The 24339-nt window shown below is 45.1% G+C and overlaps 1 protein-coding gene across 10 annotated transcripts in view; it reads left to right on the top strand.

Moving 5' to 3' along the window:
* NCAM1 (neural cell adhesion molecule 1) overlaps nt 1-24339 on the top strand; it is a 300452-nt gene that overhangs the window by 67411 nt on the left and 208702 nt on the right. The window lies entirely within an intron of this gene.

The following is a 24339-nucleotide window of genomic DNA, read 5'->3' as shown; positions in this document are numbered from 1 at the left end:
GCTGGGGAGAGGGCGTTTCTAGTCCAGAACACCAGGTATGATCAAAGAACTTGAAAAAAATTCAAGTAACATAAAGGTGACTAAAGCAAAGGAAGAGAAAACAAAGCAATTAGAGACTTCTGGAAGCTATGTAAAAAACTACATAATAAAGAAAATTAATTTTAACACAACACGTTGCTTTACTTTGAATACTACAACTCTTATTATGTACTCATCATAATGTGAACTTTGCTTATTGATTTAAACAAAATTAAGAATACAATTATATTGAGATAAGTGTGGTGTAAAAAAGCAAAATCTCCGTCCGTCATGGCAGGAGGCTAAAAGATACCTGAAATCGATACATCGAGAACTATCTGTTTAAATAGAGTATTTGGAGATAGGGAGGTAGTCCCTGAAGAAAGTTTCTGAAGACTCGGAGTTTGCTTCAAGGGAGTGGAAACGAGGTTTGGGAGGGTTAGGGCAAGGTGCCCACTGCTTTTTAATATAGGACTTTCTGCTCAACTATGTGATTTTTCAACCATATTGCCTGTATTAATTGAATGGAATATTTCATTAAAAACTATGCTTCAGTTTTTAAAGTGTTAGGTAAACTGAGATCATGAGGCTAGTGGAGGAAAACTTTGCCAGTCTTATTAAGCTTGCTCAAAGTTGGCCTGGGCCTCACTGTTCTCTCAGAAGGATGGAGGTATGGTAAAAAGTGTAGACTTGGAACGCAAGAAGGCTGGAGTCGAGTCTGCCTCTGCCTGTTACTGGCTGCGTGTCCGTGGGTGAGAGCCATGCTACCATTACATACATACTGTGTACCTAAGGGGTTGTTGTTACAGCTGACACCTGGGGAGTCGGAGGCCCAGCAGCTGGGTGACCGTAGGCAAGTTATTTGAACTTTCTGCCCCTCACTTGCTTCCACTGGTATAAGCAGAGCCTGTCTAGTGGGGTGGTTGTGAAGATGAGGGATATACACGGTGGGCAGCTGCTCGCACACTGCCCGCATTGCAGACACTGAACAGGGCTCCCTGTTGTCATTAAACCATGTGGTTTTGGCCACACTATGCACTGGGTGTTTGACTTAGTTCCTCTTGTCTCTAAAAGATAAAAACACTAAAGCCAGGCTTCTTATCTGCACGGTACTGGAGAGTGCTCTAGCAGTGTACATGGAAGTTCTCTCAAGTCTGTGAGATAGGATTTAGCACTGTCCGAAAAAAGTATGGGAGAACGTGGAGTATAGACGCCATCTCAAACATAGTCCCTTCCAGAGTTAAGGTGTTAGTAACATTCGGGTGACGCTTAATATTGAACAATTGCCGAATAAATACGATGCGCTTTATTCCCCTGTTTCGTTTTCAATGGTATTATCAATCTCCTTGGAAAGCAAGAAGGGTCTGTAGACATTTGGAAAGGAAAATACTAAAATCATTACATTTGTACATTAGACAGATCACTTGGTTTCTAGATCTTATTAAGTTATTGGGAAATCCCTTTATCCTTTGTTATACAAAGTAGTACTTGAACTCTTGTAACATATTTTCTTTTTTAAAAAAAGATTTTATTTATTTGACAGAGAGAGTGTGCGCACGTGCACCCGCTGGGGAGGGGCAAGGGAGAGGACAAAGCAGGCTCCTCATGGAGCAGGGACCCCAACTCGGGGCTTGATCCCAGGACCCTGAGATCACGACCTGAGCTGAGGGCAGCACTTAACGCACCGAGCCACTCAGGCACCCCTCTTGTAATGTATTTTCTACTTGCTATTGCAAAAGAGAAAATCTTTGTTCCATTAGGGATTTGAGGTAGGGTGGAGAGCAAATAAAGTGATTTCATTGGCCTACTGTGAGCTGACGTTTTAAAGGAAGTAGTAGCCAACATTTTTATACCCCCCTTATGCATGAAGTGCTTAATGTACATTATCTTGTATAATCCTCACAACAACTCTTAAGGACACTAGCAGAGTCAGTTTTCTTTGTTTGCAGTGTTTCTGTTCTACAAAGTTGCTGAGAACACTGAATTAGCAACCATTGAACTGTTGCTCCTAGGAGGAAATACAGGGTTAGGTTCCTCTGAGCCTCTGGTCCCAGTATTTTTGCCAACTGATTAGTACGTCACCTTGCTTTGTGTATGTTTCTGCTGAAAGACACTATTTTATACATATTGTTGATTTGTTAACATTGAGCTCGCAGCCACCAGCATGACTAATTCATGACTAAGTGAAGCTTATCTAACACGTGTATTTTCTGTGTCGGGCACATCACAGCTTTCTCGTGCTTAGGAACGCAGGCCAGCCCTGCAGCACTACCTCGGGGGCCATTTTCCACAGCAGAATCACCAACAGAAAGAACAAAAATGTGAAGCGAAACATAGCACTAAATGGACCATGAAAAGGACACTTGTTTACAGGAGGAGAGCTGAAATAAGAAGAAGGCCAAGCGTGGCCTTGCCTGACCTCGGCTGGAACCGTGTGTTTCCTGTGACGCTCTGCACATGTTCTTCGCTGACAGTGAAGGTGCCACAAGCATTGATTTGGGGGTTACTGATAAATCTTACTGACTAGGCAAGTTGGCGAATTTGGAACATGTGGATAATAAGGATCGACTTTATCTTTTTTTAATACATTAAAAATTAAAGCTTGCACTGAGTGAATCGCCTAACTTCCACACAAGAAATAGATGGCAGAACTGATTCCTGTGCATTTTGCACTTGCTCAGCTAGGATGCCATCTACAGTCCAGCCTCCCCCACCGGGGAGATCACAGGAACTTCGCACAAGTCAGCAGGGACGTGGGGGTGGGGCAGGCCCTGCCCCCTACAGTCTTTCAGGGATTCAAACTCTTCTGTCCTCTGGTTCTTCCCAGAATCTCCTGCCCCCTGCATCCTGTCAGCTGACCTCCAAGACAGGGAGGCAGCGTAGAGGACCATGTGGGAGGTTTTGGGGACAAGGCCTTGATACGATTTGCCTCACTTCCATCCACATTACACTGGCCCTGCTGAACTGCAGGGGATGCTGGAAAATACAGTTGACCCTTGAACAACAGGGGGGTGGGGGGTGTGAGGGGCACCAACCCCCCCATGCGGTCAAAAATCCAAGTATAACTTTTGACTCCCTCAAAACCTAGCTGCTAATAGCCAACTGTTGACCAAAAGCCTTACTGATTATTAATATAAATAGTCCATCAGCATATATTTTGTGTGTCACATGCACTATGTCCTGTATTCTTACAGTAAAGTCAGCTATAGAAAAGAAAATGTTAAAATTGTATGGAAGAGAAAATGCATTTATGGTACTCTACTGTATTTATTGAAAAAAAATGCATGTATGCGTGGACTCATGCCGTTCAAACCCAAATTGTTTGAGGGCCAGCTGTATTCTTATGTGCCAGGCAGGAAACAGAGTAGGGTTTGTTGAACATATGGTGTTTTCTCTATCATGCATTGTACAGGAGGACATAACCATATTTTTATGTCATTCTTATAGGCTTTATGCAGTTTTTCTGTGTCCCTTTAAGAAGTATTAGGGACTTAGAGCTTCCCTCTGTTGGAATTCAGTTGAAGAAGCATGGAAGTTCAGGTTTTGTTTTCTGTGCAGTAAAAGTTTCCTTGTATGCCAGGGAAAATGAGCTGATTATTTCCTTATACTTAGCCGGGTATTTCAACAGTCTTTTCCAAAATTAAAAGAGTTTTCCAAATGAAATGACTTGATTTAAAATTAAAATAGATACAGAGACTCATTTTTCCCCCTCAGTAAATTTTCCACACTCAGGTTCTTGCCTCCCATAATTGAAGGCAACCATAATAACGAATTTGATTGCATGGCTTTTACTATTACTTTTGAGGTAATTGCGAGATTGGCATACACAGTAATTTGTATGTGAGAGGTGATCAGATGTGAACATTTCCATTCAGTCATCTCCCTGGAATTCAGACACATCACTGCTTCGGGCTTCAGAATGAGGACCAGTAATTTCAGCTCTGGGATGAACTGTGCATCTGAAATAGGCCATGTTTCTTGTGCGATCGGTAATATTATCAGACCTGCTTTGGGAGGCAGAGCTGAGCAGATCCCTCCCTTACTCCAGCACGGAAGCCGTTGTGGTAGTAGGAGTAGTAGTTGTTTTGGAAAAGGAGCAGGAAATGTGCAGATGGGGGTGGGGTTGGGAGGCCCCACTTCAGGACGTGGAGACAGAAGAGGGCTGGAGAATCGGGCCGAGCATTCAGAGGTTTCTCCCTTTTGCTTTCATTCCTAAATTAGGTACCCGGTTAGTTTTAATTTTCCCTTCAGCAGAAGGGGAAACAGATTTTTTCCCTCGACTCTGCAAAGAGAACAGTGGTTATTCTCTAAGAGAAGTGCTAGCTCACATGAATTAAAGGCGAACGCAGCTGTGGATCGCTTCTTCCTTCAGGAGCTGGGTCTTTACGAGGGATGCTTTTTCCCAGCCTCCTTACCCATCTTGGTGATGTGTGCACTCTGAGAGCCCCCCCCCACCTTGGCTTTTGCATATTAACCTTTTGAAATTTTATTTTTTAAATTTATAAAATGTTGAATGTGCAAGATGCCATATGTGCTTTACCCAGACACACACGTCATGATGTTAAAGTAATGTTATCTATTTGCTCTGTGTCATTTCCTGGCTTCCACTGTGAATATGTGTATCCTTCCACATCTCCCCAACACACCTCGTGATCCTCCAACTGCTGATGGATGGGGATGGAGAAACAGGCTTGTGCTCAACTTGCCCCTAAAATATAATTAGGAAACACACTGTGGATTGTTTTAAAATTAATTTTGGGTTTCACCATTATAAAAAAAGCACTTTTATCCCCCTGCTTGTCCTTAATTAGTTAATAAGCAGTTGTTGAATATCCACTGTGTTCACAGCATTATAATAAGCACTCCTGGTAGATACTGAAGAAATGACTCTAAGAAAACATGATCATTCCTACCTACCTTGCAGGAATAATTATAAAGTCTCTTGGCTAGCAACACTTTCCTACTTTGGTCCTGTTTTTAGTCTTGTTCTGGACATACTCTGTTTGATATCACTGAGCATGCGTAAGAGAGAAAAAAGTGCTGCGAATTATAATCTGCTTTTGTTCAAGTTCTGACTTGCAGTTTATTCTGATTTCTTTTAGATTTGGCCTATTTTTTTTTGAGGCTCGGGCCTGAGGGCTATGCTAATGTATGTGATTGATGAGCTGTCTTTTATTTTGTGCTATTGACAGAAAAGGAAAATTAACCTCAAATCCAGTCGTGGTAATTAGGCTCCATCTTAACTCACCCACGTGTCCTGGGGGTCAGTTTCTTTTGCTGTCTGTCCAGTAACACATAGGCAGGTGGCACATTAGCATCTGGGCAGAGGAGCTCTTGTCTGTCAGGGATTTGTCCTTGAGACAGAAAGCACATTTTTTTTCCCGCTTTCACCTACCTTGGAGGGGCTGTGGATGTGGGACCGATTTCAAAGAAAACCCTAAGGGCCTTGTAGCCTACGTTTTCAAGTTACAGAACACACTAATGGAAGACTGGTGGGGAGTCTTGGTACTTCCCATGACTCTTTCCTTTATTAAGAAAGGAAGCTCTTTTTTTTTATTGTATCAATGTGTAAATATCCAGCCACATTCCAAATGTAAGATTATTTATTTGTACCTATGAATTGCTTATGAAGTTTTGTGGTTATTTCTTCTCCTCCTTCTTGCTTTTCTTCTTTTTAATGGCCCTGGTTTCTGTAGACTTAAAGGATGTGTGTTTGAGTGACAGCTCCATGGCTTAACATTGCATGGTGTAGAATGGGACAGAAGATGAAGATGAAACATTGTTTTAATATTCCCTTTCCTTACTTGTCAGCAGCTTTAGGGATTCGCAAATAGCTTGTGGTTCATAAATATTAAATAAGGGATTCATTATTGGAAAGCGTCAGCATGACTCACCAAACCCAGAACCCTAGTGATGTTGGGTATCGTGGTACCATTTAGGATGAGAAACTCAGGGCTGAAAAATGGTTTCTATGCCCTTTAGACATTTAGGAACACATGGGAAATATTCTGTTATTATAATAAAATACTCTGGAGTCTATGTTAAGGAGACCCTGTGAATAACCTTGAACCAAGACTCTCCAGAGTTTTTTTATGGTGAGGGCAATACGATGAATACTTATGTTTACCTGAGGGTCAGACTTTTAACACCTCATTCTTTGAGTGTGTAGAGACAAGAAAATGGGACCCAGTGGAATATCTGAACACTGAGTAAAACAGTTGTCACGAAAGCCATGCACCTTGCTGTGTAGGGAACATACGGAAATATCCTGGACCTTTCAACTAGAGCCCACTTTGTTATAATTCTGTGAAAACAGCAGTTCCTGGCTTAACAAATTCAGTGTTTTTCCCTAGAACCCTTAGCGCTTTCACATTGATGCAGACAACACACTGTAAGACATCGCTCACCCTGAGAGGAAGAAGTTGAGAAGAAAGGACTAACTATAATGACACAGAGGGCTAGGGTCTTTATTGAACGGACAAGTACTCTGCACGTCTCAGCCCCCCTGAAGGCATTATCATATTATATAGTCCAGCCAGTGACAGATTTTTTAATGATGACCCCAAGACACCAGGAAGATATTAAATTATGCTAGTAGGGAAATGTATTGCTCTATTTTAAGAACATGCTGTTAGAATTATTTTAAAGGCCCTGGTGTTCTAGGAAGAAAGCCTAATTATTTGGTAAATTCAGGTATGGGGACCCTTATCATCTAGCAGAGCTGGGTGACAGGTGCATTGGTGTATTCTCTTAAGCTGAAATTAACACTGCTCCTGTCCCCTATATTTGCATTTATTAAGTACATTTGGTCTAAATAGTATCCCACTGTAATTTTATGATTACTGCGATCTCATCTTTAGTTTTATTTTCCCTCTTAACACATCATATTTCCAAGACAGAGGAGTGGCAGAAAGGAAAGAAGACTGTCTCCCCCTCTCTCTGGAGCAAGCTCTGACCTGGGAGCATTAAGCATATTCCGGCCGGCCTGAAGAACACAACTCCAGTACCTGCAAAGTGCTCTGAAAGAGAGCCTGGTCTGTCATTCCCTTCTCATGGTGGCCCAGTCACCTCTCTGCCGAGGCAGGGCCTCCGCCAGTTCTCAGGAACTCCTTGTGGCCACGCCTCCTTGGCTTCCCATCTGGGTCCCCACTGGGGCTCTTCCAGACCATTTGCACATGCCCAGGCTCCCAGCCCTGCACCCTAGCCCCGCTGCTCTGGGCCTGTGGAAATTGTAATCTGTCTTACCTTACTACTTCTCACTTTTTATTTCCCTACCTCAGATTTCTCATGTCCTTAACCCTGCTGCCCCTAGTCCCAACAGAAGAATCACCTTCTTCCTTTCTAAAGCTAAATTCTGCACATGGGCGCCCACTCCTCAGTAACTTACCAGCTTTTCTTTCTCTCTTGCTTTTCTGGCCCCACCTCCTGGCTCCCCAGAAATACTGCATCTCCCCCCATTCCATGGCCTGAACCATTTGTCAGCTCTCCTGCTACCTTCTGCCATCCTCCACTGCCTTCCTCATATTAACTCTGCCCCCTTCCTTTGTTGCCACCCACCTCTGCCCCACTACTTTGTAGACCCCTCCTCTCCAGAGTCCTCTATGACTCCTGAATTCCTCAATCCTCTAGCTGCCGTAGGGTTCATCCTCCTAGATGGCCCACATGATTTGGAACTTCTGACCACCTTTTCCTTCTGGAAGACCCTCTTTCCTTAGGTCTCCTTGCATTCCAGCACAATGCTCACAATTCTTGTTCTCATCTTACCTTGCTAAGTCCCCCTGCCCCACTCCCTGCCTCCAGTCTTTGGAGGGGATTGAAACTGTACAGGTAGGCTGATATTTCCATGCGTTTCTGCATGTCTCCGATGTCCTAGGGGTGCCTGCCTCTAAGTTTAAAAACCATAGGTTTCTATAACTTGTCCAAAGCCAGGTAACTAGAAGTAGGAGAGTCTGGACTGGTAGCTGGGTTTCTAAGCCCCGTGTTCTTTCTAATGCCCCAGTTAGCACACTTCCTATTTTCTCTTCACTCTTTTCTTGCACCTGTTGTGGGACATGGGCACTCATGGAGGTTAATCTGTCCGCTTCCTTCCCTCATGCTTCCCTCAGCCCTTTCGTCTGTCCTCATGACTTGAACTACAATCTTAACTGATTTGACTTCCCAACTCCCCTTTAGCTGGACGCCTCTTCTAGCACCTCAGAATTAACAACCACATCAAATAATATTCGTAAAGCATTTGGGGATTCATAGAGTGCTCCTCCATATATAAACCTTTCTGGTCCTCTTCATAGTTTACGGGGGTTAGGTTATCAACCACCTCTTACAGATGAGGCAGTTGAAGCTCAGGAAGGTCCCATGAGTTGCTTGGCATGGCACCTGGAGAAAACCGGGTAGCTGGGTTTGTGAATTCAGATCCCTTTTCCTTTTACTGCTAGGCTGCTGTGGGGCACCAGTCCAGGGCCAAAATTGCCCCCCTGTCCCTCTGTGCTCCCCACAAATGGTAACAGGACAGTAAAACCAAGGTGCAGACCAACAGCAGCCTCACACGGTGCAGGTGTGGGACTTTGTGCTACGGGACCCTGTCATACTCCTCCCTGAGACTCTTGCCCGGCACAGTGTCCACAAAGAAGGGACTCATTAGTGTCTGTTCTCTCATGTACCCAGACCCCAAACCTGAAACCATCTGACTCCTTCCCTTCTGTTCTACCAATACATTAAATAAGTCGTATAGAATTTTGTTTTCTCAGTACATCCGGTATTTCTGTGCTGCTCTCTCCTTCAGCCTCGAACACATGCACTGGGGTTCTCACTGCCACATGTCCCTTGTGGTGTCACTGTCGCCTGGGGCTATGCTGATGCTACATCAGTCTTCCTTCTGCGTGCAGACTTACTCTTAGGGCATGTGGGAATTTTAGAGACTGTCTGATCCTGCCCATCTCCAAGAAAAAAAAAATCACAATATGGCCCCAGAGAACTCAAGTCACCCCCACCTCCCATCTCAGGGCTTCCTGACGCCCAGTCCAGGCTCTCGACTCCCTGTCATTCTGCGTCTTGTCTTCAGTGATTCTCCCCACCCTGCCAAATGGAGTCTAGGTCTCTTTGTGCGGCGTTGAGATACTCCCCATGACCCAGTTCCAACATGCTGTTCAGAGTCTCTCTCACTAATCCCTAAATTGATGTTCCAGCGAACACGTGCTGCTTACCATTCTTTCAGCATGCCCACTGCTGTCTTGCCTCTTTGCCTTTTATAGGTAATTCCCTCCATACAGAATCCTTTTGTCACCCTTCATCTCGCGTCATCCTTTCCATGAAAAGTGGCCCACTGCTTCTCCAGTTGAAAAGGTGGGGACTTGCCCACCTGTGCAGGCTCCTAGTGCTTTGCTTCTCTGCTCGGGATTTACCTTGGTCTGCCTTCCATCAGGCTTCTCTTTGCGCTCATCTTTCTCCTTTCTAATTCTAAGCATCTTGAGAGCAGGGAGGAACAATATCATGTTCACCCCGATCCCTTGCCATCAGCAAAGTGAAGGTGCTTGGCTTGGGGGTTGGTAGCAATTTGGTGATTGGAGAGTTGAAATGTGACGGAGACGGTGTCAGGGAAAGCTCTGATCAGAGTATCGAAGCATTGGACTTCTGTTCATCTCCTAAAGAACTTTGGGGGTTTGGCCTCCATTGTGTTGAAAATAGCGTAATTTTAAAAAATGTCGTGGAGGTGCTGGTGGGCTGGTGGTGGTAAATGCTTTGCTTCCCACCTTTTCTGTCCCCGTGGCAGTTTCTAGGTGCTTGCCTGATGGTGGCTACTTCCCCGAGGGGTGAAAATCAGCCTGTTGCCGTCACAGCCACCACTTACGTGACGGGCTCTGTGTGGCCTTGGGAGAGATGGGTGTTGACGTCTTGGGAAGGGGTGCTATATTTCACGAATACTACAGATGTGAGGAGGTGAACAGTCATCCCCAGGGCTGCAAGCATCTAAGCGGCCATGTAAATGTTCATCAGATCATCTAATTACGCCACAAAGACTTACATAGAAATAATATGCTAACCAAAAGGTAAACTCACTGATTAAAAATATGTGTGTATATATATATATTCCGTATCTGTTAACCTTTGGGTGTTAGGTGAGGTACATGCTGAGCAGAATACATGTGAAGTTGCAATGATATTTAATGAGAGTTATGTAAGGTAGTTTGTGTTGTTCCAATTTTCTCTGCATTTGGCAAATATGGGCTGACGTGAACTTGATTTTTTTCTGGCAGAGTGTTTTCTGCTCTTCCCGCTCACCTCCACTTACTTGTTTATATGCTGCAGTGAATTTGCTGGAAGTGAGAGCTTGCATGTTCTTATCTACGTAATGAGGGAAGGTGAAAAAATGTAATTGACCTTCACCAAAATTTATCGTGCCTAGAGAATTCGATCCCAGCAACTTGCACTGTGTCTGTATGTATCTCAAGACAAGATTATCCAGACAGGTGGTACAATTCAGTTACTAAGCAAATCGAAAAGCAGACCAATTATCTATCATTTGCTACTAGATTGTAGGTGTAAAGCTTAGATACAGATGTAAGTTCTATTTGTTATTTTAGGGTCAGATCCTAGAAAGACCTAGTTCTTAGAGCATTATTTGTTCAGGGCCTAGACTCTAAGCCACTACTGGCCAATAGAAATAAAATGTATACTTCATATACATTTAAAATTTTCTAGTAGCCACATTAAAAAAATAAAAAGAATGGCAGAATAATTTTAATGATATATTTTATTTAACCCAATATATCAAAAGTACTATCATTACAACAATATTGATCAATATTTTAAAACTTTTTAATGAGATTTTTACTTTTTTTGTTATTGTTATCGGGCCCTTGAAATCTGATGTGTATTTTCCACAGTAGTTCTGACGAGCTACGTTTGAAGTGTGCTGGTCACATATGGCAGGTGGCTGCCATCTTAGTACATGTCTAGACTGATTGGGATGAGATTGTCTGAGAAGCAAAAAGGTAAAGGAATCGTTTTATCATTACTCTTCACCGGGAGTCAGCAATCTTTTTCTGTAATGGAGCAGATAGTAAGCGTTTAGGCTTTGAGAGTCATGTGGACTGTACAGCACAAAGTAGCCACAGACAATACAGGAACAAGTGGGCGTGGCAATGTTCCAATAAAACTTTAGGTATAAAAAAACAAGTGGTGGGCAGATTTGACTTGTGGGTTGTAGTTTGCCTCTTCCAGCTTGTTTGTTTGTTTTTTTAAGATTTTATTTATTCATTTGAGAGTGAATGAGAGGGATAGGGAGAGAGAACCTGAAGCAGACTCCACACTGAGTGCAGAGCCCAAGGATGCGGGGGCTCGATCCACAACTGTGAGATCATGACCTGAGCTGAAATCAAGAATTTGACACTTAACTGGCTGAGCCACCCAGGCGTCCTGCCTGTTCTAGTTTTAAAGCTTAAAATAAACTGCTCTTCCATATAAATAAGAATAATTTGTTTGGAATCATTGTTTCTATGTTGGATAATTCTATCTGTATTGAGAAACTAACAAATACAGCAAAATGATGGGTTCTATAGTTTATTGCATCTTTTATATAACTATTGATGCTTACTTTGTTACAGTTTGTTTAGAAAATGAAATGTGTTTCTATTGCTATTGATCACGGCTTTTCTCTCTCCCCGCCTCCCTCCCTCAATCTGGCTGGAATAACATTTCTGGACACGTTGGCTGTGGCATTCCTACTCGTATTACTGTGTTACAACAGGTAAGACCCTTCTCTGTCTTTTTGAATTATGATTCTGCCTAACATCATAAAAAAATCAATATATAAGGTTCTGACTTTAGTTTAAATGTTTAGGGAAATAGCATGAAATAGTTTCCATAGATTTGCTTTAAATTAAACTGTTTTCAGCTGCAAGGAGATATCACTGGTATAGAATATAGGGTGAGATAAGATTTCAGTCACCTGTGGAATACCCCCTTAAAATATTTTCTAAAAGATGGCTGAAGACATAATCAAGAAAAAAGGAAGATGGATGCGGCATTATACGGTCTTATTTTTTCATTCCCAAGTTGGATGTAAGTGTATTACCTGTACATGCCTTGATATGTGTTATTGGGATGACAGGACAAGAATTTTTCAGAAGGTCCTCTCCCCTCAGGAGTGGTGGAAGGCAGTGTTTCTCTGTGTCTGGGCGTTGGGGCGTGTTCCAGTACATTTTGTGAAGCTGGGAATGGTGGCCGTGTGATGAATTGCCCATTTGGTCAGGAAGGGGAGAAAGCCAGCTTCAGGTCTGTTGTAAGTACTTGACATGAACCAGTTGTAGACCTGCTCATGAGGGTGAAGCAGGAAGATGTAAAGCGAGGGAGAAGCATCTTGCGGTCTCTTCTTGTCATACCATTTTGTTTGTCTTTGGGGAAAAAAAAATTTTTAATTTGTTCTCACAACAACATCGCTCCACTCCTCCAGAGCAGGGTCAGCCAGTGACTGACTCACGACCCCGCTATTCCCGAGAATGCCTGGTTCACACCTCTGTTCCTCTTCCTCATAACCAAGAAGGAAACGTCCCCTGGAAAGAACACCCTCACTTTTCCTTCTCCATCCCCCAAATGTCCTCTTTATTTTTAATCCACTTTCCTCTTCTTTCTCATTTCAAGGAAAAAAAACAACTATCTCTCAGAAGCAGAATCTTGCACTTGTCACTTGCTTCTACCTCCTCTAACCTTCTCTAACCTCCTCTGGGATGCTGTTTGATTAGTTAAGCCTCTCCCTCTGGTGCTTGAAATCTGTTTTTCTCCAGCAGACCTTTTACTGCAGCCCTCACACATCGTGAGGTTCGCTCAGGCCTGAGAAGAGCAGAGCAAATTGTCCTCCACTTTGCTCCTTGACCTTCCTTTCTTCCTCCTGCTTCCACAGCCTCTCTGCTGAAATTGCGCCCCGAACTCCCTGAGTGTGTCCTCCAGTCACTAAGCTTGGGTGGTCACTTCTCAGGCTCTTTCTGCCTGAACCGCACTCTGTGCCCTTGGGAAACCTGCGTCCTGGCTGGCATGGAAGGCCTGTGTCCTGGCTGGCCTGGGAAGCATGTGTCTGCCCTGTGGGCCTGACCTGTGTTAGCTCTGTGCTCGTCTGTGAGCTCATCTGTGCTCCCACATTCCCCATGCTGGCCAGCAGCGCTTCCAATCCAGCAGGCCCCCAAGGCCTCCACATCTTCCTCCCTTGCTTAGGGCCGCTAGCACCCTGTCCTTGCAGTCCCTTCCCCTCTGCCACTCTGTCCCTCATGAGGGCCTCGCTCCCACCTCCGCACTCCCTTGTCCATTCCCTGTAGGATCACTGCCACCCCTTTCCCTCTGGCTCGCCCCTTTTATCTGCTGCCTTCTGACAGATCTTTATAAAATGTAATTCTGATCCCTCTCCTCCAGAATCTTCCTTGACTCCTCATCCTTGACTGATAGCATGTGTAAAGCACTTAGAACCAGACTTGACCCATAGTAAGTGCTCGGTGAATGCCAGTTATTTCTGCCCCCTTCTTCCTGCTCCTCATCTGCATTCTCAAGTTCTTATTTAGACATTTAAACCCTTCTATGATCTGGGCCAACCTTCTTTTTTTTACTTTCCACTGTTGCCTTATGTATTTATTGCTCTTCTCTCCTTGCCTTCCACCATCATGTACTGACAACACACTGAGGTGTATCAAGGACTGACATGGCCCCTGCCCTCAGGGAGCTCAGTCTGGGAGGGACCGTAGGGGCACAAGTGGAAAAGTGGGACACACTATGGTAGATTCTATAATAGGGTGTAATGGGGAGCTGAGTGACCCTTTTTTTTAAGATTTATTTATTTATTTTAGAGAGAGAGAGAGAGAGCAGTTGAGAAAGGGAGAGAGACGATCTCAAGTAGACTCCACATTGAGCACAGAGCCCAACACGGGGCTCGATCTCACAACCCTGAGGTCATGACCTGAGCCAAAACCAAGAGCCGGACGCTTAACCAACTGCACCACCCAGGCGCCCCAAACCCTTTCTAATTTTTTATTTTCTTACTGTTTTCCTGGAATTATGTCTAAGGAACAAAGGTGAGGACAAAGGCCCTGAGAACCTTACATTGTACAGTGGAGTTGCCAACAGCTTGTGCCCGAGCCCTCCCCCAAAGCTAAGAGGCATTAGAACTGGCCCTGCTGGGATGGATCAGGAGAGCCCTAGATAGAGACCGGGGTTCTTGGTACTGTTGGCCTTGGGGATGCAGGGCTTCTGATGCTGCTCCCCACCCCCACCCCCCAGGCCAAGTGCAGCATGGTGGAGGCTGCAGGGGAATCGGTCTTCTGCTTGCAGAAGGGGATAACTGTGTTCTATGCCTGCTTATGTATGTGCTGAGCATCTGAACACGTGAGCCCTCCGGGGTGCAGCCAGTGGAGCAGAGTGCACCAAAACGGCATGGAAGACCATCAGGAGTTTTTGTAGAGTGTGACCTGTATCACCAAAAGTGAGAGCCCACCTGAACAGGGAAACTAGTACCACTGTTCTGGAAATTGTTGAGTGTGGGAAGCTTCTAGAGATCCCTGCAGTGGCAGGGCGGGGAAGGATTATACCATCGAGTACCTGGAAGCAAATGAAGGTTGGAATCACCTCCTTGTTTCCCCGCAGTCCAGGGAGGGTGCAGAAGCAGTCTTCCTGGGTCCCTGGACTCCGTGTGAAGGAGGGTGGAGCGGACGAGGACAGGAAGTGTGGCCAAGTAAGAAGATGCTGGAGGGGAGGGTTGGGGGCCAAGAGAGGGAGGGGCTGTAGAGAGATAAGACTCCCCCTCCTCAAGGGGTTCTCAGTTCCAGGGACTGTGGGAGAAGCTGAACCCCATTCCAGGAGATGTGACAGAATATACACAGGAATCATCATATAGTTGGAAGTCACCAGCAGGCGGAGACAGAGAGAGCCCAGTGAGACCCAACTGTCTGCTCACAACCAATGGTGGTCAGTCATGACCACCCCTGCCTCCCCTTCCCATCCTCTCTGTGTTTTGGCCTTCCCTTTCCTCATCCTGACATCAAAGAGGTATGACAGAGAAGAAAGGAAAAGAGAGTCCTCAGTGCAGACCCCCACTTCCCCAGCCTCTGCGAACCCTCCTCCTCAGTCACCACAGTTCTAGGAGAGTGTCCCCATTCCATCTTGCCCAGAAGGAGGGAAAGCAAAGAGCTTTGAAATGGAGTTTTACATGAGAGTGGACTGACTTTAATGACTAGAAGTGCCTGGAAAGTTCTGGACTCTATGGCAGATGTGGCTAGGACCTGGGAAGGGGGATTTGAAGGCAGTGATTGGGAAACAGAAACCCATTTCATTTTCTGCCTCGACATGTGGAGGCAGGATGTGTGGCATGAGGAGAGTAGACCAGCTCCCCTGGGTTATGAGCAAGCTGGCGCTGAAGACCTTGAGCAGCCAGGGTGAGTCAGGGAGTGGGGGATGGCACGGGAGGAGCAGTGTGTAGACTGAAACTTGAGGATGGACATGGAACAGGCCCTTGGGGAACTGCAGGTCCTGTCTCCCCAGGTGGGAAATGGGGAACAGCAGGAGGTGAGACTGGGAGGAGCGGTTAAAGGGGAAGCTTCACTCAGGCTTTTGAATTCATCCCCTGGGCGCCATGAAGGGTCTGAAACAGAGGCATGATCTGCTTGTGCGCCACCAACCAAGACCACTCACTCTTGTGCTTCATGCTGTCTCCTCCCCTCTCTGTGCCTGTTGAAACCCCACTGTTCATCGAGGGTGGATTTGGAATACCACCTTTTTAAAGAAGGCTTCTCTGATCCCTCCAGCGATTAACAAACATTCCGAGTCCACTGCCACCATGGGCACGTTCAGCTTTGTGTCTTGTAGTATATGCCTTGTGTTCATGGCCTGTCTCCCTCACCACCTGCAGGGTACACGTCGTGGGGCGCAGCTTGCAACCCCCCATACACACCCCGTGCCTGGCACCATGCCCTGCACCTCACGGGTGATCTGCAAGCAGTTGTGTGAATTTAAATGGGATCTAGATGGTTTTGAGTACTTGTCATGTTTTAATACTTCACAGCAGGTTTATTGAACATCACTATTTTTAGTGGTATTTTCATTATACTATTTAGCCAAGGTCAATAAAATCTATTTAACCAAATGAATTAAGGCTTTGCTGGATCAATTAGGGATCCACCAAGTCTGAATCGCTTTCTCCTCCAAATTCCAGGCAAGGAGAATACTTTCTCTGGTTCCTTTCTTTCTATCCGCTCTTTTTCACGCTCTTCCTTAGGAGACTATTGTCTGAACAACTTTGGACAGGAAACCTCTTGAGGACATGGTCACACACCAAGATGGACCTTTATTTCACTTTTGAGGGAAGATAAGAAACTAATTTGTTTTTAGTTGTTTCATTGTGCTGTACTTTTCTTTGCCAATTTTCACCACACACACGCGCACACACACACACGGGCTGTAAAACTTGATTGGAGAGCGCAGCAACAAAACACGTTCGTAAGCTTTTTCCTTTTTTTATTTCTAGAGACTAGCAGGGTGGTACGTTTCTGAGGGAAAATGTCTCAAGCTTTCATGTATTCTTTAAATATGTGTGAAATAAGGGGGCGCATGTTAGCATGAGGGAGATCACAATTTGTGCATTTTTTAAGTCTTTAAGACGAAAAAGCAGCTGGGAGGAAGCTCATTTCCCCCTTCCGGTAGGCAAACCAGCCTTGGGCCCTTCCCTCTGCTGTCCTCACTTTCCCAGGCAGGGGGCAAGGTGGCCGTTTTCCAGGGTGAGCCATGCCAGCCTCTCGTGGGGATGGCCCAGTGGGTCACAACCCAGCCTCAGCAGCTGGGCAGGTGAGGGAGCTCCTCCTGGGGAAGGAGTAGCGTAGGGAGGAAGGAAGTGCACTCAGACACAGGCGGGCCCTGGGGGAGACAGCTCCCTTCCCACTTCCCCCTGGAAAACAGTCCCCTGGGCGCCACCCTCACTGCTTACCGTGCAGGGTCACACACATTGTGACTACAGAGCGGAAGGGAATAGAACACACTGGAGCATTAATCTGAGGTTCTGAAATGCCATCATGCATTATTTATACCTCTTGCTACAAAAATATATCACAAATGAATTCAAATGAGAGAAATAATATTTCTTCTTTTCCCCCCGATGATGGATTCAGACTGGATAAATTCCTTTATTTTATTTCATCCTCTCTGCTAAAATAGGCCGGCGTGTTATAAAAATATGCTTTTCTCTTTGAGGTGAGTGGAGTGGCTCAACTCAAGGAAATTTTTCTTTGAATAAAAGAGTTTCTCTTTTTAAACTGGCTTTTTAACTATGTTACATTATCTGCCTATTAGCTTTGGGAATGTTACAAGTTCTGTCATTTAAAGCCCTGCGGTAAGATGAATAGAGAAACTGCAAAGTTGGGGGTGAATTATGAAAAAAAAAGATGAATTGTGGTATGTTTCTAAAGACTTACTCCATCCTTCTAATGGCGTTTGGGGAAAGTAACGTGGAGGAGCTAGCACCGTTTGATTACTATTTATCAGAATAGCACGCATTAGTCCATACTAATTTGATTGCTGTTAAAGGACCAGACAGAAAATGATCTGCAGGAGACAGAGTGGTAACACTACTGAGTGCTCAGAAAGTGCCAGGAACTGTTTGAACACCTCACTTACTTGATTTATTTAATCCTGTTCTGGGAGGTTGGTATTAACATCACCTTGTTCCACCACAGAACGAAGGGAGGAGCTGAGAGGTCAGGTAGCTTGCTTAGGAGCGCGGAGCTGGGAGGAGAGGAGGCTGGGCTTTGAACACAGGCAGCCAGACCCCAGAGCCCGCACTCTACACTCTTGTGCTGTGTTGCCCCCTCAGCCCAGGCTGGCATGGCCAGGACACCAGTGGAGCCTGTAGCCTGCTTAAAAGTGACACATGACTGTCAACTTTGCTTTCACGGCCATCGATGAACAGGAGGGCCAAAGATACCTGGCCGGGCAGGTTTCGTCCACAGTCTTGAATGTTTTGTGGTAGCAGTGTAGCAGATGATGGATGGATCGATAGACGGACGGATGGACGAATAGATGGACCGACAGAGAACAGTTCATAGACATGGACAGATACGGGCTATTAAAGTTCATCTTTTAAGTTCTGTATTCATTAGGTTTCTGTGTGTCCGAGGTGGGCAGCAGCCTGGGCACTTGAGAGATTTGTGACTTTCTACTCCCGGTCCTTATACTGGGACACATGGGTCCCTGCAATGCTCGTAATACAGGAGCTGACTGTTTTTACTGTGCCACTTGTTTTTTTTCCTGAATAATAACAGACAAGCAAAGTGAATCCTATTTTTCCATTAGATTCTGTTATTTATTTCATAGAATGCTTTTTTTACTTGAGGACTTCCTCATCCTATGTGTAATAAAATCATTAGGAAGAGTAAAATGACACTTAAAAATAAAATAAAATGACACTTAAAATCTTCACAAATAACTTAAGATGATAACCTGAGAAAAGGGGTATTAATAATGTCTTGGGCTTTACTGAGCAAGCCGCGGATCTCTACTTCCAGGCCACGCCAGATGGGAGGTGAGAATTCAATTGTAAGTGTTGTCACAGAACTATTTCCTGTCGCATTCACTCTGTGATGGTGTAAATGATTCCGAATCGTTCTTGGCATCCCTCGAAGTCCGTACCCTCCTTCTCCTAGTGCTCATGTGTACGGATCCTCACAGCTCCTGCCCTCCCAGGTGCAAGCTGCCCGCGGGGACACCTGGCTGGGTTTCAGGTTCCCGGTCTGAAAGTGGGCCTCGTAGCAGTGTCTGCCTCAGACAGTTCTTGCGGAGCCTGAAACCATCAGACACCGACTACTCTGCCCTCTGCTTTCCCCAAGGAAAAGAGACAAAACTTAGAACTCTAAAAAGTCGAGGAGGGAAAAAACACCATTTGTGTGGATCAGCATTGTCATCTGTTCCGAGAATATTCTTCTTGACAGAAACAGTGAAAGCTTTTGAAACATTGGGCGTCTGAGTGGTTAGAAAGTGATTTGAAACTCCTTCACCACCTTGCGTAAGTGGTTTTGGGCATCCCTTGGAGATGAGGTTTGCCTTCCAGTAAGGTCTCCTGGCCCACCGCATGGGGTCTTGCCCTGGTCACCAGGAAATGGAAACTGGCCTGTGACCGAATCACGGAAGAACGAGGACTCTCTCTTTTGGAATCAGATGCAAAGTCACCCGTCCCTTTGGCAGCTCTCCCGCCCATCCTGCCACTGAACTATCCTGAGCCTTCTAGGTTCTCCGATTCCCAGGCTTCCCACCTCTTTTGCAGAACTGGCAAAGGACTGTGCTCTGAGCCTTAGTCTCTTCATCTGTAAAATGGCCGTATCAAGAGGCAAGGGCTTTGGGCTGTAGTACCCAGCTGCCCACCGAAGCTCTGACACTGACCAGCTCAGGACCTCACACAAGTTGCGTGGCTAAGCTTCAGGTGTCCTCATGGGGGATTAATGGGATAATGTAAGGCTTCTGTCACTTAGAAAGTGCTCAGTAAACCTCATTCTCAAGTCTTGTCCTATTAACGCTTACCCAAGTGCCAGCCCCCTCCAGATCTCTGGATTCCAGACTGATGGCCTGGCTCAGTGTCAGCAGTGGGCATGAGAGGGTGAGTAGTTCACTGGCTTCAAAGGAGGTCAGGTTGTCTGCTATTCCGTTTGGTTCTCGATCATTCAACATTCCTTCAGCAAATATTTACTAAGCCTTTCCTGGGAGTGAGGTGTTGTTCTGGAGCTGAGGATACAGCAATGGGGGAGTATGAGGGAGTTCCTGCCCTCACCCTGCACTCAGCTTAGACCCTTGGAGAGCAGACCTCACAGCTTCGGATCTGTTTTTGGTCTTGTGATATAGGGAGTAACTGGGGTTTACTTTTGGGGTGATGCGGATGTTTTGGAACTTGATAGAGCTGGTGGTTGGTTGCACAATGTTGTAGTCAATGCCACTGAGTTGTACACTTTAAAATGGTTAATTTTGCATTATATGAATTTTACCTCAATTAAAAAACAAAAGATCGCAGGATCAGCTCCCTGACCGTCACCTCAAAATGTGATTCATTTGGGGCCTGATCCTTACTGACAGTAGATAATTTCTTCCCTGAAAATTCCTTTCCTTTATTTGGAAATGCCTTTGAAACTCCCAGGCCAGGGCCAGATGGTAGCCTAAGTAATGTGCCTTCAGGTACCTTGCAGAGCGCTCCTTACACGTGACGAGTTAGTAATAATTATCTGTGTCTCTTTGTGATGCCCCGAGTTCTACTTATTTCATGCAGGATGATGTTCCCTCTCCCAGATACCCTTTGGAGGCCTACCAGAGATGGGAACGGGAGGGCTGAAAGCGCTGAAGGTGAACTTGGCCTCAGCTTTTGTTTCCATGGGCTGTCCTGCCACAGATGGTGGTGGCCTGGGTGCTGAAGCTCTGAATTCAAGACAGCATGGAAAAGAGCAGGGATCTAACTGAGGGCCCCCCACCTGGCACCAGTTTCTGCCTTTCTCTGCACTACCCTAAGCCAGAACTAAGAGAGTTACGATCACTTAACATAAAACTAAAGAGCTATGTGTCTGTCCTATTGGCAAGGGGCATTGACAGGCCATTCACTGGCTCTGCCAAAACAGGTGTCAAAATTACCATCCTGCTGGAAGATCCATGTGATTCAGGCATTTGACGTGAGCTGGAGATAGTCCGAAGCAGACATCTGTCTCCTTGTGGCTGGTGTGGGTGTCTCAGATTCAATCGAGTCTGTGGAATTTTTCCATTTCTAGCCATTGCTTTGTTCTGAGGGAACTGTGGGGCGGATTGGGGCGGTGGGGAATGAATGAGACAGAGAATGAATGAATGCCTGAGAGAAAAAAGGAGCTTCCCTGAAGCTGGATGTGATTTGCTTTCGCAGAATCAAAGTAGTAAAGAGGTGAATGTAGTAAATAAATCATAATTTAAACAAAGCATTTATGTGTTCATGGGATGCGGACCAGATCAGAATCCAAAGCTACTTGCTCAGGTCCTGACCCAAATTTTTAGCTCCTATTTTTTCTAAATAGTAATAGATCATTTTTAATAAGAGATTTAAGAAACTCCACTCTTTCCCCTCTTTGCTCTGAAAAGTATGGTTAGACGCTTGGTTAAATCACCCTGATGCTGTTTTCCCTTCTAGTGCAGGATATTTTTTTAACCTGGAGTAATGGGCTCCTAGGGTAGTCACTTTCATGCTGTTTAACCCCAACCCGTGGTGATAAATATATTTTATATCACGATCAATAAAACACACACACTCACACACAAGTGATTTATATCATTAAATATTCTTTATATTTATCCAGATATTACAAATAATTTCACAAGACAAAAATTTCACAAAATATTACTGACCTATCATATATGTGAGATATATTTCATGTTATCTTATTTTATTCTTCTTTGTTCCCTCATTTTCTATGTCATGTCATGTTTTCATGTCACAATGCACAGCGTAAAGCACGCTATTGTGAGGGACCCACAGACCGGTTTTGGGTCCCTGTGATTCCCTAAACCAACAGGCATGATTTCTGTTTATTAGAGCCCAGGTGCATTTTTCCAGGAATTGCATGGATGGCATTCATTAGATATTTCTAGAGTCGTTTAAGTGACCCAGAAAACCTGAAGAACTACACCTCTGGAGGGGCTCTCATTTCATAATAACTTAGAGATGATTTTGATAAGTTCGTAATTCATTAAATTACAAATTTAATTTAGAGATACTGTTCATGTGAATAGCGATTTAGGAAAATCTTCTCCCTTATTGGTGGTAGAATTCCCTTTTCCCCAGGACAGCTTCCTGAGCTACACAGCCTCACTGTATGTATCGTGAAACAGTGGGCGAGATTATTACCTCCACTTCTTTTCTAATCCTGACTTTAACCAAATACTTCATTTTTAACATTAAAAAAGTAATTTGTGCTGGGCGCCTGGGTGGCTCAGATGGTTAAGCATCTGCCTTCGGCTCAGGTCATGATCCCAGGGTCCTGGGATCGAGTCCCGCATCGGGCTCCCTGCTAGGCGGGGAGCCTGCTTCTCCCTCTGCCTCTGCCTCTCTCTCTCTCTCTCTGACTCTCATGAATAAATAAATAAAACATTTAAAAAAAAGATTAAAAAAAAAAAAAAGTAATTTGTGCTTATTGTTGAAAATTTACCAACTCAGACATCAGAAGAGGAGAATGGAGGGGCCCCTGGGTTGCTCAGTCTTTTGGGCGTCTGACTCTTGATCTCCACTCAGGTCTTGATCTCAGGGTTGTGAGTTCATGCCCCATGTTGGGCTCCACTCTGGGCATGGAGCCTACTTAAAAAAAAAAAAAAGAGGAGAATGGAAATTACCCATTAAACAACCACCTAAAAATAAATACTATTAACATTGTGTTATCTATCCTTTGGGTCTTTTTTCTGTGTACAAATGCGTATGTTTTATAACCTAAAGTTTTTTGTTTTTTTAAAGATTTTATTTATTTATTTGTCAGAGAGAGAGAGCACAAGCAGGGAGAATGGCAGGCAGAGGGAGAAGCAGGCTCCCTGCTGAGCAAGGAGCCCGATGCAGGGCTCAGTCCCAGGACCCTGGGATCATGACCTGAGCCGAAGGCAGACGCTCAACAACTGAGCCACCCAGGCGCCCCTAACCTAAAGTTTTTATATGATGGCACAAACTATTTCATTGTTTGCTTTGCTCATTACAGAGGACCCATTCCTCCTTGTTAGTATATACTCTCTGTTGTATTTTTGTCAATGTCTGAACGTACCTGTAGAATATTTGGCCAGTTTATTTAAGCAGTTGCTATCGCTGAACACTGGTTTACTTATGTTTTATCACCCCATCGCCAACATTGCAGTGAACACCATCGAACTTTCCTACAGTCACTGCATTCTCGGTACAAATTCCTACAAATGGAATGGCGAGGTCCGGAGGTATAAAGAGTCTTGAGGCACGTTACATCGTGGTGTGTAGTATGATTGTCCTCCTGCAAGGTCATTGTAATGCAGCGTCAAGGGCCAAGCTTGCCTGCTACCCTACACTTCACAGGCTTTCCAGGTGCAATGTCCATGCAGCTCCATGAACCAGGCAACTTTCAACACGGCATCCAGGTGCACCTTCTGGCAAGAGGGTCTTTCAGCGTCCCTTCATAGAGAAGTATTCAATTCAATAACGTGGGGATTTTATTTGGGACAGAGTCTGTGTGGGTAGTAAGTTGTTTACCTGGCAGTAATCGAATCCAGTCCTTAGCTGAATTGCATCTGCGGGTGATACCTACCTAAGGGAATTGCTGCAAGTCAAGTCAATAAAGCAATTTCAGATGGAAGAAAACCTGAACTTCAGCCCTGCTTGAAGGAGAAGTAGACAAGGACTTTTCCTTTGCAACCCTGGTCATTAAAATGGAGTTTGAAGAACACGTGAGCTGCGGGGAGCAGATTTGCTATTTCTCAGGAGTTGGTTTTTATGAAATGTGACTTGATTTTCCATCTCGTGCCTAATCTGAACAGATGCCTTGCGCATCCCCCTTCCCTACCCGAGAGAGGCAGGGTTTGCATGGGTTCTGGGTGGATGAGGAAGCCCTGAGTGGATACGCGGGAAAGAACCACAACCTGTCACCAAAGGGAAATTTAATGAGCATGTTTTAGCTTGGTCTGATGATAGAAGCAGTTTCTTGCTGCATAGTCATTGAAGGAATATCTTCCCTTTCTCCTGGTTTGCTTTAAAGAGAATTTTGTGCGATCTGGCTTTATAAAACATTTTTCAAACTTTTAACCCAGCTCTCCCTAGCCTGCCTGCTTGCATTATAGCAGTGAGGGTCATACTCAGTTGTGGTCTTAGTGACTCTCGTCCCCACCCGTATGCTCTTTGCTCTTACTCATAGTGGAATTCCCCTCAAGTACTTGAGGGTCCCTGGGGGGTTATCTCCTCTCCTGTCGCTCCACCTGCACTTGCTTTGAGTCCAACTCTGCGCCTCTGTCTTGGCCTCTGGTGCCTTCTGCCTCAGGTGCGGTCTCTGTATATGTGACAGAAGATTGGTGCTCAATTACTATGTGCCGAGTTTGGTTGAATGCCTCCCCCGGGTACCAAATATTCTGTGTTCCTTGGAGCCTATATTACAATAAGGCCATATTGTTCCACACAAGGGGGATGTTTGCTCCTTTCTCAGGTTCCTTGTCATACTTTGCTTTGGAGATACCAGAGCAGCTTTCTTACGCCCCCATGTCGTGCCCAGAGCCCTCCAGTGAAAAAGCTCCTTTGCTTTTTCCATGATGGCCTTCTCTTCCCTGGGAGCAGGCCCAAGCCCAGATGTCCAGGCTGTGGATGGATCT

This window comes from Mirounga angustirostris, unplaced genomic scaffold (genome assembly GCF_029215605.1).
Source record: "Mirounga angustirostris isolate CCGP_5_RB_7025 unplaced genomic scaffold, mMirAng1.0.hap1 SCAF_13, whole genome shotgun sequence".
NCBI lineage: Eukaryota > Metazoa > Chordata > Mammalia > Carnivora > Phocidae > Mirounga > Mirounga angustirostris.
Note: the sequence above shows the minus strand (reverse complement) of the source record. Positions and strands in the feature narration are given on the sequence as shown.